At 35.0% G+C, this 18530-nt stretch overlaps 1 long non-coding RNA gene across 1 annotated transcript in view; it reads left to right on the top strand.

The window, feature by feature from the left end:
- The window catches only part of LOC134730454 (uncharacterized), a 96509-nt gene extending 83077 nt beyond the window's left edge, over positions 1–13432 (top strand). Inside the window, exon 2 of the long non-coding RNA XR_010112223.1 lies at positions 4622–13432. This is a non-coding gene — a long non-coding RNA (uncharacterized LOC134730454). The remainder of the gene's footprint in view (positions 1–4621) is intronic.
- Positions 13433–18530: the final 5098 nt, after the last annotated feature.

Genomic DNA, 18530 nt, shown 5'->3' with positions numbered 1-18530 from the left:
TTGTTTCCTTCCAATGTTTCTTCCAAGTTGTTACCAGGATCATGTTAACACACAAACCTAAACATGTTGCTCCTCATGAAAATCCTTCGACTGACCCCTATATCTACCATAGTTGTCTCCAAAGTGTTGTGATTGAAATCCGGGGAGTAAGTACCCACTAAGGTTGCAAAAAAATAAGAAATTTTATATTCTTCTTAACATAAATACAGAAAATATAAGTATTTACTATTATTAAATATTTAGCTTTTGATTTGACATGACACATACAGCCCTACCTATTTCAACTTTCTCACCTCCTGCCTCATTTTATTGTTTTCCCCACCTCTCTCTATTTTCCTGAATGACTAATATGAATTTACCACATCATTAAATGTCTTCGACCTTTGCACAAGCTGTGATTTTCTATCCACAAGTGAATTCTTACCTATGGTTAGGGAATCAGTTCAAGAAAACTTGTTCCCTAATTAGCCTTACTTATCAGGCAAGAAGAGTTGATCATATTCTCCTTTAAGATACTGACATACCTTGGACTGACCTTTTATATGGTACTGAATACACTTTTTATTCAATTATTGTAATTATTTATCATTATAGGGCAATTGCAAATTTATACTTCTTTTTGAGTTACTGGTTTAGTACTTTACGTATCTCTAAGAATTGTCCATTTCACCTTTTTTGTGTTCATCAATATGAAAATGTTTAAACATTATTTTACCATGTTTTAATATTGCTGCAGAAAATCTGTCTTCTTTACCATTTTTAATATTATTTGTTCATTTTCTCTTTTCTGCTGACTCAATAGTTTTATTAAAGAACTAACTTTATGATTTGTTAAGATATTCTGTGCTAGGTTTGTTTTATGTTTTATTAGTTTCTACTCTGATTACTACTACATATTTCCTTCTCTTCATAAATTTGTTCTGTTTTTTCCCTCACTTAATATTGTTGATGCTTAACTTGTAAAATTTCAAGGCTTCTTTTCTCGGTCTGTATATTTTCTTAATATTTTATTACCTGAATTGCACATGTTTTACAGGATATAATTTCATTATCATTCAGTTCTAAGTAGTTTCTAATTTGATAGGACTTTTTTTTCACTAACATATGGATAATTTAGAGTGTGCTTTTACATTTCTCAATAATACGGTTTTTGGGGATTTTGAAGTTATCTTTTCTTATGGGTTAGAATGTGGTATGTTCAACAGTGGTTATGAAATTTGTTGAGCTGCTTTATTATTTTGTATGTGGTCATTGTAAATGTTCTAAATGTTGAAAAAAATCCATATACTCTTATTGCTGAGTGTAATCAAACTCCATATTTTGTTGCTCAAATCTCCCATATTCTTACTGATTTACTACTACTTGATCTATAAGTTAGTGAGTTAGTTGTGTTAAAAACCTTACACACTGATAGAGATTTGATATTATTTTTAAGTGCTACTAATATTTATTTTATATAGAATAGAACTTGTATATAGAATTTTAGGGCTTTTATAACTTCCTGGTGAGTTGGTCCCTCTTCTACTGACCATTTGTATCTCCAAAAATAACTATTTATCTTTGTTAGTAATACTATTCTCTGTTTTATGCCTTAAAGATAACTTTGACTGCTATTTATACAGCATATAAACCTGTTTTCATTAGCATTGCTTTTAATTTTTTTATTAAGTTTTCAACTGTTCTGCATATTGTATCGCTTGTAATCACATATAATAGGCTGTTCTCCTTGTTAGTATAAAAGAGCCAGAATTTATTCCATTAAATTGCTATAACTAGTGATGCATTTTACTTAATTTTTCTTGTTGTTTTATTTATAACTTCTACTCTTTATGTGCTTCTTAATTTCTCTTATTTCTTGTTTAATTTTGGAAAAATGGTCACCTCTATTAGTGGTTCTTTCCACTAGTTTATCACTTAGAGATTTTATTTATATTATTTTATTATTTATCATAGAAGCCCTAACACTCATATTTAACAATGTTTTAGTAATTTCATGAGCCCAGAATTATCAAAGTACAATAATTTCATCCTGGATTATTGACTTCAAGATTTTAGTTCTATATCATTTTTTAACTTCACAAATTAAATATTATGTTAGTTGTTTTACATAGTCAATGTTAGTTTAAATATAATTTTTCATACTATTTTAAATATATTTAACACTATTTTACCCACCATTTCTTCTTGCTTCTTAGAACTTCCTCTTCTGAGTCCAATTTCCTTCTTCTTGAAGTATAACTTTTGTAAGCTATTTTAGGAAAGGCCTGTTGTAAATACTCTCAGTTGTATTTTTTTTAATCTCTTCATTTATCTTTCATTCTTAGAAGATAGCTTGGAATAACATTCTAGGTTGATGATCATTTTATCTTGGTAAAGATATTGTAATTTGATGACTAAATATTCTAATTAGAAAAAAAAGTATGTGAAGTAATACATGTCAATTAGCTCAATTTAGCCATTCTACAATCTATACATATTTCAAACATCATGTGTACACCATAAACACATACTACTTTTATTTATCAATTTAAAATATTCGTTTTTTTAAATTTTAAATATAGAGACATAATTTTCTGGCTCCTGGTTTCTCTAGTTTCTGTAGAAAATCAGCAGCCAATTTGCCTTTCATCCTTTTGTATATACCAGTTTTCATTGGCTTCTTTTGAGATTTTATTTTTTCACTTTGGTATTCTGTAATTTCACTATGATTTGCTAGTAAGGTTACTTTATATCATACTTAGGATTAATTGGGTTTCTGGAACCTGTGGATTATGTTATTCTCATATATTGAAAATCTCATATATTATTTTATAAAATATTTTACTTCTCCCATTATTTATGTTATCTTCTCCTGGAACCCCAACTGGATATAATTTCATCCTTCTTTCCCAACTCAGAATTTATACAAAGTTCCCTAGTGAGTTTTGAAAGAATCATATTCCTTCTTCATATAGCCTGTCTTTATTTTTTATTAACATATTAAACATACTTACTTTCTATTTCTGATAGTTCCAATATTTACATTCTTTGCTGGTCTGCATAGTTTTCCATTTACACTAATCTTACTCCAGTGGTTAGTCATTTATTGTGAGCTCATGTTTACCAAAGATTTATCCTGGTAAAATATAAGCTGGATTTAGAGATTTTTCTTTTAAGAAGGCAGGATTTGTTGACACCATTTATCAGGCCCACTTTAAGATAAACTTTTAGCTTTTGGTTTTTCATACTAAAAAAGTAGCTTTGATTCTAATTTTTTTAAAATAAAAGTGCACTTGTGGTTAGAAATTTCTACAGGAAAAATTTTTCTAATCCACCCACAGTCAAGATTGAGGCATCCATCTTCACGTCTACTTTTTAAAAAATATAACCAATAGGCCAGGCACAGTGGCTCACGCCTTTAATCCCAGCACTTTGGGAGGCCGAGGCAGGCGGATCACAAGGTCAGGAGATCGAGACCATCCTGGCTAACATGGTGAAACCCCGTGTCTACTAAAAATACAAAAAATTAGCCAGAGGTGGTGGCAGGCACCTGTAGTCCCAGCTACTCGGGAGGCTGAGGAAGGAGAATGGCGTGAACCCGGGAGGTGGAGCTTGCAGTGAGCCGAGATTGAGCCACTGTACTCAAGGCTGGATGACAGAGCGAGACTCCATCTTAAAAAAAAAAAAAATACAACCTATAAATGTGATTATCCAGTCTTTCAACCCAGTAACGTCCAGGCCTTTTCTTTTGCACTGCTGCTTTTGTGCCCTTTAAATCATCATTAGGCCACCAGGTATAAACTAACACTCCCCCAAACAAAGTTAATCCAGTGTTCATCTGCCACTCTAGATTTTCACTTTCTTGACATTCCTATCATTTCTTGTTGTTTCCACCAATTTCTATAATTTCTTTCCTTTTTTTTCCCAGTTCTCTTTGGTCAGAGGAATTTCTTTATGTTCCACGAACACAGTCATGTCATATTATATGTGTGTGTTCATATTATAAAAAGTATTTAATCAAGAGTTTCTTCTCTAAATATCTAGCTTGTTATATTGACATAGATGTCATTGTAGACCTTCTCATGCTTCTTTCTGCTTTCCTTAAAAAATGCTTAAGTATCCTTATACACAGATTGAAAATTCTATTTGACACTCTTCCCTCTCTGTACCTATATTACTTAGTGCTTCCCTTTTTTTTTGTAATCATCAAACTTTTTATAACTCTGAATTTAAGGTTGATCCTGACACATAATAAACAATGCAGAATTTTTCATGAGCTGCTAGAACAGGTGACCATTTCACCTGAGTTTCAGAGAGCAAAGCCAACATATGCTCTCTCTCCTTCAATTTTCTTCATTGCCAAAATTGTGTTAAACTTATGCTTGTCTTCTTAATAACATGCTTAACATAGTAAATGATCACAATAGATGGTATATTAATAATTTCCTTTTATTTTTACAACTTTTTTGCCATCTAGAGAAAGCATCTCAATTTTCTCACTAATGGCTGAGCCATCTGTATTAGGCCGTTCTTGCATTGCTATAAATAAATACCTTTATTCTTTCTATTTTGTAAAGAAAAGAGGTTTTTAATTTGTAAGGAAAAGAGGTTTAATTGGCTAACAGTTCTGCATGCTTTACAGGAACCCTGTCGATGGCATCTGCTTGGCTTCTAGGGAGGTCTCCGGAAGTTTATAATCATGGTGAAAAGTGAAGCTGGAGCAGGCACTTCACATGGTGAAAGCAGGAGCAAGACACAGTGAAATGGTGCAAGTGCCGAACACTTTAAAATGACCAGATCTCACAAGAACTCACTATCACGAAGACAGCACCAAGCCGTGAGGGATCTGCCCCCATGATCTGAACACCTCCCATCGGGCCCCACCTACAGCACTGGGGATTAGAGTTCAACATGAAATTTGGGCAGGGACAAATATCCAAACTATCCCACCATCTGAAACACATGGAGACTATATCAGTCAGGGTTGGGTCTGGAAAACAGAAGCTGCACTAGGATATACTGAGTAAGAGAAATGTAACTCTAAGAATTAAAGGCTTACACAACCACAGAGGCTGGGGGAGTAAAAGTTAGGAAGGCTGTTTTAAGGAAAAATGAATGCACAAGGATCCCTCAACAAAAACTGCCAGTGATGGTCTTAGTTTCCTGAAGCACAGAAATGAACAATTCTCAGGTAGAAGAATTGAACCAATTTTCAGCCAGAACCACTGAAAAGAACAATTGATGATCCCATATGCCAGAAATATTGAAACAAATAATTTTCCTGAGGAAACTTAGCAGCTTCTTGCAAACTCCGTATCTATTGTTGCCAGTGTTCCAACCTGCAGCAGCCAGGTTTTTCTTCTCTTTCGTCTTCCAAATTTTATGCAAAGCCCACTCATTGCTGAAATCCAACCATATCCTTCTGGTAATGGAGTCTGAAAAATGTAGTTTCCATGCTTTATGCCCTTCAGACACAGAACAAAGCTTAGCAGAGAGGGGATAATAGTGAGTATCATCAGAGAATATTCTACAAGGAGACACATTGACTCTGCACATATAGGGCATGCCAGTTACAATATACCACTACTTGCAATTTTTCTAATTTGTGTCCACAGTGCAAAATATACTTCATGTAGTGAATACTGCAGTGCTCTGCCCAGATCCTTCATCGAATTTGATGTACTGATGCACGGTTATCAGCCTCACCGGCAATTGCCCTCAGCCATAGATTCTTCCCTGTCCAAGTTTAAGCCTCCTTCATAGGGAGCTTTCTATATCTAACTACCTGATGGAGAGATACAAAGACTCAGTGACCCTGCCTCAACCTGTGATACTTTGGCCATCTGTGCAGGATTTTCTGAGACCAAAGTTTCTATCACAGTGTGAGTCAGCTTCTCCCTCTGCCCAACTCTGCCTTCCTCACATCCTAGAGGTGTATCTTCCTTGAGCGCTCCCAGCTACACATTCTGCTTCCAGCTTTTTATCCAAGTCTCTTTCTAGCAAACCCAACCTAATGTATGTGCTACAAACTTTAATTGGATTGCAAAAAATGTTTGTCATGTTGAAAAAATAGAAGTACAATTATAAAAGTAAGAGTATATAATTGGAAAGGTAATTTAGTAAACGCATACTGATGGCACAAAAGTGATTATATATCCAAATGGAAGTAATTCCATGTATATTGCTAAAATTGCTTTCAATAAACTGTAAGTACCTAGGAATTTTTTGGAGGAGCTATTTTTAGGTAACTTTTCTTTTTCTAGTCAGTGTAAGTTGCTCACTATAAGTATTTACAACTCGTTTCTGAGAAATTGTTAGCATGTTTGCTACAGCTTCTTATAGCTCTACCAATTTAGTGCTCAGTCATATATGTGTGTGTGTGTATATATGTATATATAGTGTATACACATATATACACACACACATATACCTTATTACATGGAAAGGTTTCCATAAGTTATCCATAACCTACAAATCTACATTGAGATGTGTTGTCAAATTCACCAATGTTAAAGTAGCAGCCAGTTATCAAGCATTTTGTTAGGTGGAAATAAATATATGTATATCCTGGTTTGCTTGGCACAGTCCAAATAAGAGTCAATTAGTAACTGTTAATTATTTTCGTGCCTCCCTCTTTATTCTGATGTCCATCCTGGTTTGAAAGATGTATCATATTTTCTCTCTGAATAGATGGCATAATTTTTATTCTCTGAGAATTAATTGGGAAGTCTCGACATAACAAATACTGAGTACACTCATTAGTGTGGATTTTTAAATTATGGTCCTTACCCTGAAGAAACTCACCCAACAACAGCACTCACTCTCCCCACACAACACACATGTAAAAATCATGCCAACAATATGTGAGTTAAGTTTTCTTGTTATGTCTCCTATTTAAGTGTCTTTGGTTCCAAAAAAAGAAACTAACTCAGGCTGTTTTTAAATAAATAAATAAATGGAATTTACTGTAACTATATGAGTTATTTCAAGAGTCAAAGATAGGGCACGACGCGGTGGGTCCTGCCTATAATACCAGCACTTTGGGAGGCTGAGGTGGGCGGATCACTTGAATCTAGGAATTCGAGGCCAGCCTGCCCAACATGGCAAAACCCCATCTATACAAAATTTTTTTAAAAATTAGCGTGGCATAGTGGTGCACACCTGTAGTCCCAGCTTCTCTATTCAGGAAGCTGAGGTGGGAGGATGGCTTGAGCCTGGGAGGCAGAGGTTGCAGTGAGCTGTGATCATGCCAAGGCACTCAAGCCTGGGCAACACAGCAAGCCCCTGTCTAAAAAAATCGAAAAACAAAAACAGAAAACAAAGGTAGGCCACAGAAAGAACAGGAATCAGTTCAACTCTGAAGATTTGTTAATAATGTAACAGGAATAAATGAAACATCAGCAGGATGATCCAGCTCCCAGGGTGTTTATTTTTCATATATTAGACTATCATTGGTAATGTTCCTACCCCTTGACCAAGACAGGACCTTAAAGAAAATTGATTAAATTTGAAATTAAAGCTTCTCATTTATGCTCTGGCAGTTTTTCTGACAACTGGAAGGCACATATGATAACCAGAGCTCCAGTAGTTATTGTGGACCCTGAGCTGACATAATAAAATAAATGGAGTAAAAACAGAAAACAAGCTCTTGGTAATGATGAACCCACCATCACCACACCGGCCTCCGCCATACTACCTCTGGACTATACATGAGAAGAAACTAAGTATATAGACAGATATATAATTTGCTTAAGACATTGTTATTTTGCATTTTCTTTTACAGGCAGCCAAATTTTATTCATTTGATATGTTGGAAAGGAGATCTTGAAGCAAAGAAGATGTAAAGAAAAACTTGTGTTTGCCCACTTGTGTTCCCAACAAGAGTTATAATATTAGATAGATCAAATTTTAAAAAGAAAGAGACAGGGAGAGAAAGAAAAAGGGAAGGAAGGAAAGGAGGGAAGATGGGTGGGAGGGAAGAAAGGAGGAAGGGAGGGAGAGATGGGGAGAAGAGAGAGAAAGGGAGAAAATACAATGAAACGTTTTTGGTAGCATAATGACTCTAAGTTCAAAAAATAAAGAGGGAAAAGAGAGTACTTCCATTAAAAAAAAAATTAGGATTCAGAGTTTAAGCAGCAACTGTGAAAGAAAATATGTCAGCGATCTAGCTATGCCTTCATTTTCATCTGCCATTTTTGAGGTGAATAATTATACATTCTTCTACTTTGAAAACACCTCCTGTGTCAAGAAATTTAAATTAAAAGAACAAATGTTTACATTGGTAGATTGCTAGAAGTTAATTTATAGAGAGCCAAAATATTACTTTTAAGAAAAATGAAGTGTAGTGCCATAGTATTAATTTGCAGGGATGCCTGGGGACAGCTGTTTCAAACTGTTAGATTTAGTGGCTTAGCAAGTATTGTAGGCACTTAGCAAGTAAAGTGCCGTTTAAAAAAATCAGACGCTCCAAAGCAGGCAAAGACACTCATAAAATTCATACTCGGTTATCTACAGAGAATCCCCATCTAAAAGTAAATTACCTCTGTGTTTTTAAGTGTCCAATAATATAGAAATCTTCCTGGTCTTAAAAGTCAACAATTACATCATTGTAAACCCAGACTTTAAATTTTTGAAGTCTGTGAGCTGTCAACTGACACAGGTGTCCAGGAGATGCCACAGAGTAGAGTTTATGACCCTATCTGCTACAGCTTTAGGTGGTCAGACAACCATAAAGCTGCAACTGGTACACAGCCCATGTTCTGAAGCTTTCTGATGAAAGTAAATAATTGTATGATGAAAAGAGCAGGGCAATCATGTGTGCCCTCTCCCCACTGCACATTTCTTACCCATGCCACAAACCTACCTTAACCAACCTTTCCCCAAACAAGCAAATGCACTCAGCTATGACTGATCTAGTCACAGTTCCAGGAAAGCCTCCTTGTCCCTAAGGGAAGACTAAAATAATCAAAAGCCTCTTCTCCAATTCTCTGTGCATGATTACCCAGAGACAGCATCTCACAGTCCTTGATACCTAGTTAAACCCCTGTAGATACACTGTTCAGTTTTCAAAAAAGTAAAAACAAATCTGCAGAATCCAAACTCAAAGGAGCTGAAGATGATACTGGTGCATTCTCACTGCTACTTCACCTAGTTTGGGAACTTTAGCTAAGTTCAGTAACATAAAATGAACTCACAGGTTCAGAAAATAAGGTTTGGACTCATACAAACTTAGAAGTTGGGGTTCTCAACAATCTATATCCTCAGGCGAAGAGTGAACTAAATATTTAAAAGTCACCATCAGTGACTTAAGGTTACAAGGAAGCATGTCTTGAACTGGCTTTGGAAAACATCTCCTTTGAGAATTCAGAATATCAGGTCTGCATTCCTGTGGTTTGCAACTGTGAATTTATAAAAGCTGTGATATATTACCCAAAAAGAGAAGTTAACATAAAAAGCTGGCAGCAATAAAGTCTATCCTTTGGAAAAGTGTGAACATAAAAAGCATCAATGGATTTCCACAAATATCTATATTTATTGATGCAAATCAATAGGTACAAAATACATAAGCAAATAAGGAATAGAGAATCAGCAGACAAAATAAGCCTTAGAAGTTGTCCACAGATAATGAAATAATCACATGCAAAATAAAGAGGTAGAAATAAAGTATTTAACAGCACAAACTCTGCAGTCACATGACGTAACTTCGAATCTTGTATGACTAACTTTATGACAGTAGAAAAGTTTTCTGTGCCTTCATTACCTTATTAATAAAAGAAGTTGATATGGGTTAACATGTATATAGTGCTGAAATGCCTATGACATGTTAATTTCTATATAAGTATTAGGAACTACCATTAATAATAATTTTAATGAAATTGAGTTTAAAAATCATAAAAAATACTATAAAAGTAGACTAAATAAATTTTAACCCAATACAGCTTCAATGAATTGACCTGCTAAATATTTTGAGAAAGTTTCCCTCCCAGAAGGATATTGGTCTATAATTTTCATTTCATGTATATTTGTTGGGTTTTGTTATCAGGGTTATATTGCCCTCATAAAGCAAATAAGGAAGTGTTTCTTCCTCCTCTATTTCTGAAAGAGTTTGTGTGAGAATAGTATTATTTCTCTCCTTAAATAGTTGATAGAATTTGTGGCTGAAGTCATCTAGGCTGTGATTTACTTTATGGGGGAAGTTTTGAATAACAAATTCAATTAATATGTAAATACATAATATAGAAATATATACTTATATTTTGTGTTTTATCTTCTGTCAGTATTAATAAGCAGTTTTTATATATTTTTTATTTTCTGAGTTGTCAAATTTGTTGGTAAAAAGTTGTTCATAATATTATTATTCTTGTGACACTTGTAAGATCTATAATACTATACTATCTTTCATTACTGATATTACTAATTTTTTTCTTGATCAGTCTTCTGGTAGTTTATAGATTTATTAATATTTTTAAAAATCAATTTTTGGCTTTGTCACTTTTCTCTATGGTTTCAATGTTTCTAGTTTATTAATGCTTTCTCTCATGTTTATTATTTCTTTCATTTTATTACTTTGGTTTAATTTACTCTTTCTTTACTAGTTTCTTAATGTAGAAAACAAGGTCTTGAATTTCAATTTATTTCCTCCTTTCTACATAAGTATTTTCAGCTCTACATTTGACTCTAAAAGTTTTTATCTACTATAATTGTAACATATAGGTTATCTTAGGATTGTTATTGTTGACTGTTTTTATCTTGAGTACGGGTCACATTTTTCTTCTCATGCTTACTAATTTATACAACAGGACATAATAAATGACACTGTAGAGCTTCTGAATTACTATGTTTGTCTGAAGAATGCCAATTTATATTTCAAGCAGGCAGTTTGGCTGGGCTCAAATTCTGAATTATTTAAGATTTTAGATACTGCTTTCTCCAACCCAGGTCCCCTGTGGCCCAAACATTACATTAGTAATTAGCAAGAAGTTTGTGAAATTTGAGAGATTCTCAAATTTCTCATTCCTCTGTGGTTCCTTCCTAGGGAAGTCCCTTCCTTTCGCAAGTTTCTTTTGAATTTTATGACTTCTTTGCTCACAAATCTTACCTACTGTACTTTGTCTTTCATAGACTGCTCTTTAATTTTGTAAAGCTCTGGTAAATTATTTTCTCTTAGAGAGTTCTTAGAGGCTTCTGTTGTGGAGAACATTTTGGGTATATTTCAAAACAGTTACTTGTCCGACCAGAAACACAAGGTGATTTTTTTGGTCTAATTTTGGTCACTTCCTGGGGCTTTCAAAGAGCTGTGGGGTTTGTTTATTTTTTGAAAATAAATATGAGTTTTGTCCAGGAAGGTCATTCCACAGAGGCTTGTTCTAAACAAATTCTTTTTCCAGAATCTAGAACCTATACATTGAAATTAAAAATGAAATTGACCAGTTCTTTAGACATACAGTCCTCTGACTCTCTTTTTTTTATTATTAGCAAATTGAACCCAAAGAAAGAGAAAGGTGATAGAATATAGATCAGAAGAAACAATCCACAACAATAGAAATGATAAAGGAGTATATAACAATAGCAAAGACGAAAAAGCTTTGCATGCAGCATGGTTCTGGTTACTATTCTACTGAAGATAACAAGAATCTTGAATTTAAATCAAACAAATAAATGATAATCAAAACAAAACAAAAACTATAAGCATCACTGAGCAGACAAAAAATAAGTATTTTAAGGGCTGGATACTTAGAAAAGGAGAGAAGTAAGAAAGGAGAGTATAGGTATCAACTCACTTTCATCATTGATCTTAGATTTTTATGGCTTTAGAGGCTCCACACAAGAAACCAAGCTCCTGGACCTTGTGAAGTGGGACCTCTAATAGAAAATACTCCACTGGTAGCTAGATCCAAAAAGGGCCTCCCCCTCATTGTAAAATTCAGCTATGATCTACAACTACTCTCTCCATTCCCTACTGTGGATCTGCAAAGAAAATCAATCCTCTCAAATCTTAGCAGTGAATTTAAAGGGATAAAGCAGTCTCAGAATGCTTGGGCATATGTTGGCCCTCCAAAACCTGATGGTTTCCAGAAGTTACCATTCATCAGTATTACATAGAGATCTTATTAAAGCAGTTTGCAGAGACCTACTGCAAAGGTACTGATTCAGTAGATCTAGGTAGGTTCTGAAAATTTGCATTTCTAAAAATTGCCAGATAATGTTAATATTGCTGGTTCAGAAACAGACTTTGAAAATCACTACCTTAGGTATTTCAGCCTAAGTGTATATCATCTTGCACAAACATTCCCAAGCTTGAAGTTAATTGACTGACCTAGACAGGCAGTGCCTTCAAATAGCTTGAAGAAACAAACACTAAACCTCCTTAGAGCAGAAACGACAGAAGAACAAATGCAAAGCAAAAGAAGAAAGAGGAAGAGGAGAGGGAGGGGGGAAAAGGAAGCAGAAGAGGAGGTGGGAGTCAGAAAAGCAGAATATTTAAAGTAACAGTTGCTGAGAATTTTGCAAATTGAATGACAAAATTAATTTTGCAAAACAAATATAAAGATCATGGTCCTGTTTTCCAAAATCAGGTTTTAACACATAATAGAATAAATGTCCAGTAATTTTTTTTTTTTGAGATGGAGTTTCATTCTTGTTGCCCTGGCTGGAGTGGAATGGCACTATCTTGGCTCACCGCAACCTCTGCCTCCCGGGTTCAAGCGATTCTCCTGCCTCAGCCTCCTGAATAGCTGGGATTACAGGTGTGCGCCACCAGGCCTGGCTAATTTTGCATTTTTATTAGAGACAGGGTTTCTGCATGTTGGTCAGGCTGGTCTCAAACTCCCAACCTCGGGTGATCCACCCACCTCGGCCTCCCAAAGTGCTGGGATTACAGGCATGAGTCACCATGCCCGGCAGAAGTCCAGTAAATTTTATTGTATGAATGGGTGAATGGAAAAGAAAAACAACTGAAATAGAGATATACAGAGGGTGAACAGAAGCAAAGCTTTATGAAAGAAGATATTTTAAATTTTATTTTTATGCATTTAAATAACATTTGCCTTTAACAAAGGAAAACAGAATGCTCACAGGACACCAAGGAGGACAGATACCAAACAGGAAAGATTTATCTTTCCAAGCCATATCATATAGAAACTGCATATGAAGATCATATGAGTTTGAAAACGAAGAGAAGATCTTGAATCCAGAAGGTATAAAAACATCTTAACGATAGAGGAATAATTATTAGAATTACATTACACTTCACATTGCAAAGCATGCAAGCAAGAAGAGAGGGGACTATTTGTTTCATTTCGATGTTGTCTAATTTTAAAAATTTAAATTCAAGGTTCTCCAATATTTGAAGTGTTGAATGAAGAAAAAAAGAAAAACACGAACCTCAAATTCTGTATTCACCAAAATTATTCTTCAAAAATGAAAGAAAAATAAAGATTTTCTCAAACAATAATGAATTTATCTCCAGTAGTCCTTCCTGTAATAAATGTTATAAGATACTCTTCAGAGAGTAGAAAAAATGGTGGTGAGAAACTCAGATCTATCTAAATAAAGGAAAAGTGTCAGAGAAGGACTAAAGTAAAATAAATACTTTATTTGTATTACTCTTAATTGACACAGATAACAAGTGTGCACCCTACCACGCTGCTGCTGCTGCTGCTGCTGCTGCTGCTGCTGCTGCTGCTGGAACATGCAAATGAGGATGGGTCCCACTGTCACCACACTACAAAACACTTTGCCTGACACCACCCATCAGAGTTCAGAAATGAAACCAGTCAGCTGAATCCGTCTTATACCACATTCAAACCCTCACGGTCATCAAATAGCATAATAGAAAAAAAAGTTCCAAAGGTCAGCACCTTCAAAGACTGAAGGAACATCAGCGCACAAAGATGAGAAACAACCATTACAATGACCCTGACAACTCAGAAAGCCAGAGTGTCTTCTTTCTTCCAAATGACCACACTACCTCTCCAACTAGAGTTCTGAACCAGCCTGAGATGGCTGAAATGACAGAAACAGAATTCAGAATATGGATAGGAATGAAGATTATTTAGATGTAGGAATATGTTGAAATGCAATCCAAGGAATGTAAGAATCACAATAAAATAGTGCAGGGGCTGACAAACAAAATAGCCAAAATAGAAAAGAATATAACCTACCAGATAGAGCTAAAAAAGGCACTGCAAGAATTTCATAATGCAACCATAAGTATTAATAGCAGAATAGAGCAAGTGGGGAAAAAATCACAGAGCTTGAAGACTGGCTTTCTAAAATAAGACAGTTAGACAAGAATAGAGAAAAAAGAATCAAAAGGAATGGACAAAACCTCTGAGAAATATGGAATTACGTAAAGAGATTTCATCTATGACTCATTGGTGTTCCTGAAAGAGAATAAGAGAATGGAACCAACTTGGAAAACATATCTCATCCATGAGAAATTTCTCAACATATCTAGAGAGGCCAACATTCAAATTCAAGAAAGGCAGAGAACCCCAGTAAGATATTTTGCAAGAAGATTATTCCCAAGACACATAATCATCAGATTCTCCAAGGTCAAAATGAAAGAAAAAATGTTAAAGGCAGCTAGAGAGCAAGGCCAGGTCACCAAAAAGGGAAGCCCATCAGACCAACAGTGGACTTCTCAGCAGAAACTCTACAATCAGAAGAGATTGGGGGCCAATATATAACATTTTAAAGAAAATAAATTCCAACCAAGTATTTCATATCCAGCCAAACTAAGCTTCATAAGCAAAGGAGATAAATGATCCTTCTCAGACAAGCAAATCCTGAGGGAATTTATTAACAACAAACCTACCTTACAAGAGCTCTTGAGAGAAGCACCAAATATAGAAAGAAAAGACCATTACCAGCTGCTATAAAAACAAACTGAAGTACACAGTCCAATGACACTATAAAGCAACCATCTAAAGAAGTCTACAAAATAACCAGCTAACATCAGGATGACAGGATCAAATCCACACATATCAATAAGGACCTTGAATGTAAGTGGGCCAAAAATGTCCCAATTAAAAGGCACAAGGGCAAGAAAAACAAAGAACCAAGACCCACTGTTATGGGTCAAAAGTCCCATCTCACATACAATGACAACCATAGGCTCAAAATAAAGGGATGGAGAAAAACCTACCGAGCAAATAGAAAATAGAAAAATGCAGGGGTTGCAATTCCAGCTTCAGACAAAATAGACTTTAAATCAGCAAAGATCAAAAAAGACAAAGAAGAGGATTATATAATGGTAACGAGTTCAATTCAACAAGAAAACCTAACTATCCTAAATATATATTCACCCAAAATAGTAGCACCCAGATTCATAAAGCAAGTTCTTAGAGACCTTCAAATAGACTTAGACTCCCACACAATAATAGTGGTAGACAAAGATATTCAGGACCTGAAATCAGTACCAGATCAAATGGACATGACAGACATCTACAGAGCTCTCCATCCCAAAACAACAGGTTATTCATTCTCCTCATTGCCACATGGCACATAATCTAAAACAAATCACAAAATCAGGAATAAAACACTCCTCAGCAAAAGCAAAAACTGAAATCATAACAAAGAGTCTCTTGGACCAGAGCACAATCAAATTAGAAATCAAGACTACTACATTCACTCAAAAACATACAATTACATGAAAATTGAATAACCTGATCCTGAACTACTTCTGGGTAAATAATAAAATTAAGGCAGAAATCAAGAAGTTCTTTGAAACTAATGAGAACAAAGATACAACATATCAGAATTTCTGGGACACAGCTAAGGCAGTGTTAAGAGGGGAATTTATAGTACCAAATATCCCCATAAAAAGTTAAAAAGATCTCAACTTAGCAACGTAACATCATGATTAAAAATAACTAGACAACCAAGAGAAAACCAACCCCAAAGACAGTGGAAGACAAGAAATAACCAAAATCAGAGCTGAACTGAAGGAGACATATAAAACCACTCAAAACATCAACAAATCCAGGAGTTTTTTTTAACTTAATAAAATAGATAGACTTCTAGCTAAACAAATAAAAATGACAGGAGGGAAGACCCAAATAACTAACAGAGAGTATTATGTACACCTCTACATACGTAAACCAGAAAATTTAGGAGAAATGGTAAATTACTAGACACATACACCTTCTCAAGACTAAGCCAGGAAGAAATTAAATCCCTGAACAGACCAATAACAAGCACCAAAATTGAATCAGTAATAAATATTCTACGAACTAATAAAAGCCCAAGACCAGATGGAGTCACAGTCAAATTCTACCAGATGTTCAGAGAAAAGCTGGTACTATTCCCACTGAAACTAATCCAAAAACTTGAGGCGAAGGAATCTCCACCTAACTCATTCTTTTAGGCCAGAATCATCCTGATACCAAAACCTAGCAGAGACACACACACAAAAAAGAAAACTTCAGGTCAATATCTTTGATAAACATCAATGCAAAAATCCTCAATAGAATACTGGCAAACTGAATCCAGAAGCACATCAAAAAGTTCATCTACCATGATCAAGTAGGCATTATCCCTGGGATGCAAGACTGGTTCAATTTCTGAACAGAAAGAATCATGTGGTTTTTGTCTTTAGTTCTGCTTATGTGATGAATTACATTTATTGATTTGCATATAAATCAATATGCAAATCAGAAATGGCTTTCAGTAAACTTCAACACCACTTCATGTTAAAAAACTATCAATAAAGTAGGTACTGAAAGAACATACCTCAAAATAATAAGAGCAATTTATAGCAAATCCAGAGCAAATATCATACTGCATGGACAAAAGCAAGAAGCATTCCTCTTATAAACTGGCACAAGACAAGGATGCCCTCTCTCAATTCAACATAGTATTGAAGGTTCTGGCCAGAGTAATTAGGCAAGAGAAAGAAATAAAGGCCATCCAAATAGGAGGAGAGAAAATCAAACTATCCCTGTTTGCAGATGACATGATCCTGTATCTAGAAAACTGCATATCACGGCCCAAAAGCTCCTTAAGCTGATAAACAACTTCAGCAGTTTCAGGGTACAAAATCAGCATTAAAAAGTCACTAACATTCCTATACAGCAACAACTGTCAAGCAGGAGCTGAATCCGGAACGGAATCTCATTCACGATTGCCAGAAAAATAATAAAATACCTAGGAATACAGCTAACCAGGGAGGTATAAGACCTCTACAAGGTGAATTACAAACTATTGCTCAAAGAAATCAGAGATGACACAAACAAATGGAAAAACATTCCATGCTCATGGATAGGAAGAATCAATAAGGTTGAAATGGCCATACTACCCTAAGCAATTTGTAGATTCAATGCTATTCCTATTAAACTACCAATGACATTCTTCATGGAACTAGAAAAAAACTTTTAAAATTAATATGGAAGAAAAATAAAGAGCCCAAAGAGTAAAGGTAATCCTAAGCAAAAAGGAACAAAACTGGAGGCAACACACAACTGGACTTCAAACTATACTACAGGGCTACAGTAACAAAAACAGCATGATACTGGCACAGAAACAGACATATGGAACAATGGAACAGAATAGAAAGCATGGAAATATGGCTGCACACCTATGACCATCTGATCTTTGATAAAGCTGACAAAAACAAGCAATGCAGAAAGAACTCCCTATTCAATAAATGGTTCTGGGATAACAGCTAGCCACAGGCAGAAGATTGAAAATGGACACCTCCCTTATATCGTATAAAAAAATTAACTCAATATGGATTAAAGAATTAAATGTAAAATCCAAAATCATAAAAACCCTGGAAGACAACCTAGGCAATACCATTCTGGACATAGGAATTGGCAAAGACTGCATGACAAAGTTGGGAAAAGGAATTGCCACAAAAGCAAAAATTGAAAAATGGCATCTAATTAAAGGAAAGAGCCTCTGCAAAGGCAAAGAAACTATCAACAGAGTAAACAGATAACCTACAGAATGGGAGAAAATTTTTGCAAACTAGGCATCTAACAAAGATCCAATATTCAGCATCTATAAGGAACTTAAACAAATTTACAAGAAAAAACAACCCCACTGAAAAGTAGGCAAAGGACAACAAGGGACACTTTTCAAAAGAAGACATACATGTGGCCAAAAAGTATATGAAAAAAAGGTCAACATCACTGATTATTAGAGAAATGAAAATCAAAACCACAATGAGATACCATCTCATGCCAGTTAGAATGGCTAATATTAAAAGGTTTAAAAATAACAGATGCTGACAATGTTGTGGAGGAAAGGGAATGCTTATACACTGTTGGTGGCAGTGTAAATTAGTTCATCCATTGTGGAAAACAGGGTGGTGATTCCTCAAAGACCTAAAGGCAGAACTACCATTTGACCCAGCAATTTTACTATTGGGTATATACTTAAAGGAATATAAATCATTCTATTATAAAGACACATATACACATGTCTTCATTGCAGCATTATTCAAAATAGCAAAGACACAGAATCAACCTAAATGCCCATCAGTGGTAGACCGGATAAAGAAAATGTGGTATATTTATACCATGGAATACTATGCAGCCATCAAAAAG

The sequence above is a fragment of the Pan paniscus genome, chromosome 4 (assembly GCF_029289425.2).
Source record: "Pan paniscus chromosome 4, NHGRI_mPanPan1-v2.0_pri, whole genome shotgun sequence".
Lineage (NCBI taxonomy): Eukaryota > Metazoa > Chordata > Mammalia > Primates > Hominidae > Pan > Pan paniscus.
The sequence above is the reverse complement of the archived record's forward strand: the minus strand, read 5'-3'. Positions and strand labels throughout refer to the sequence as shown.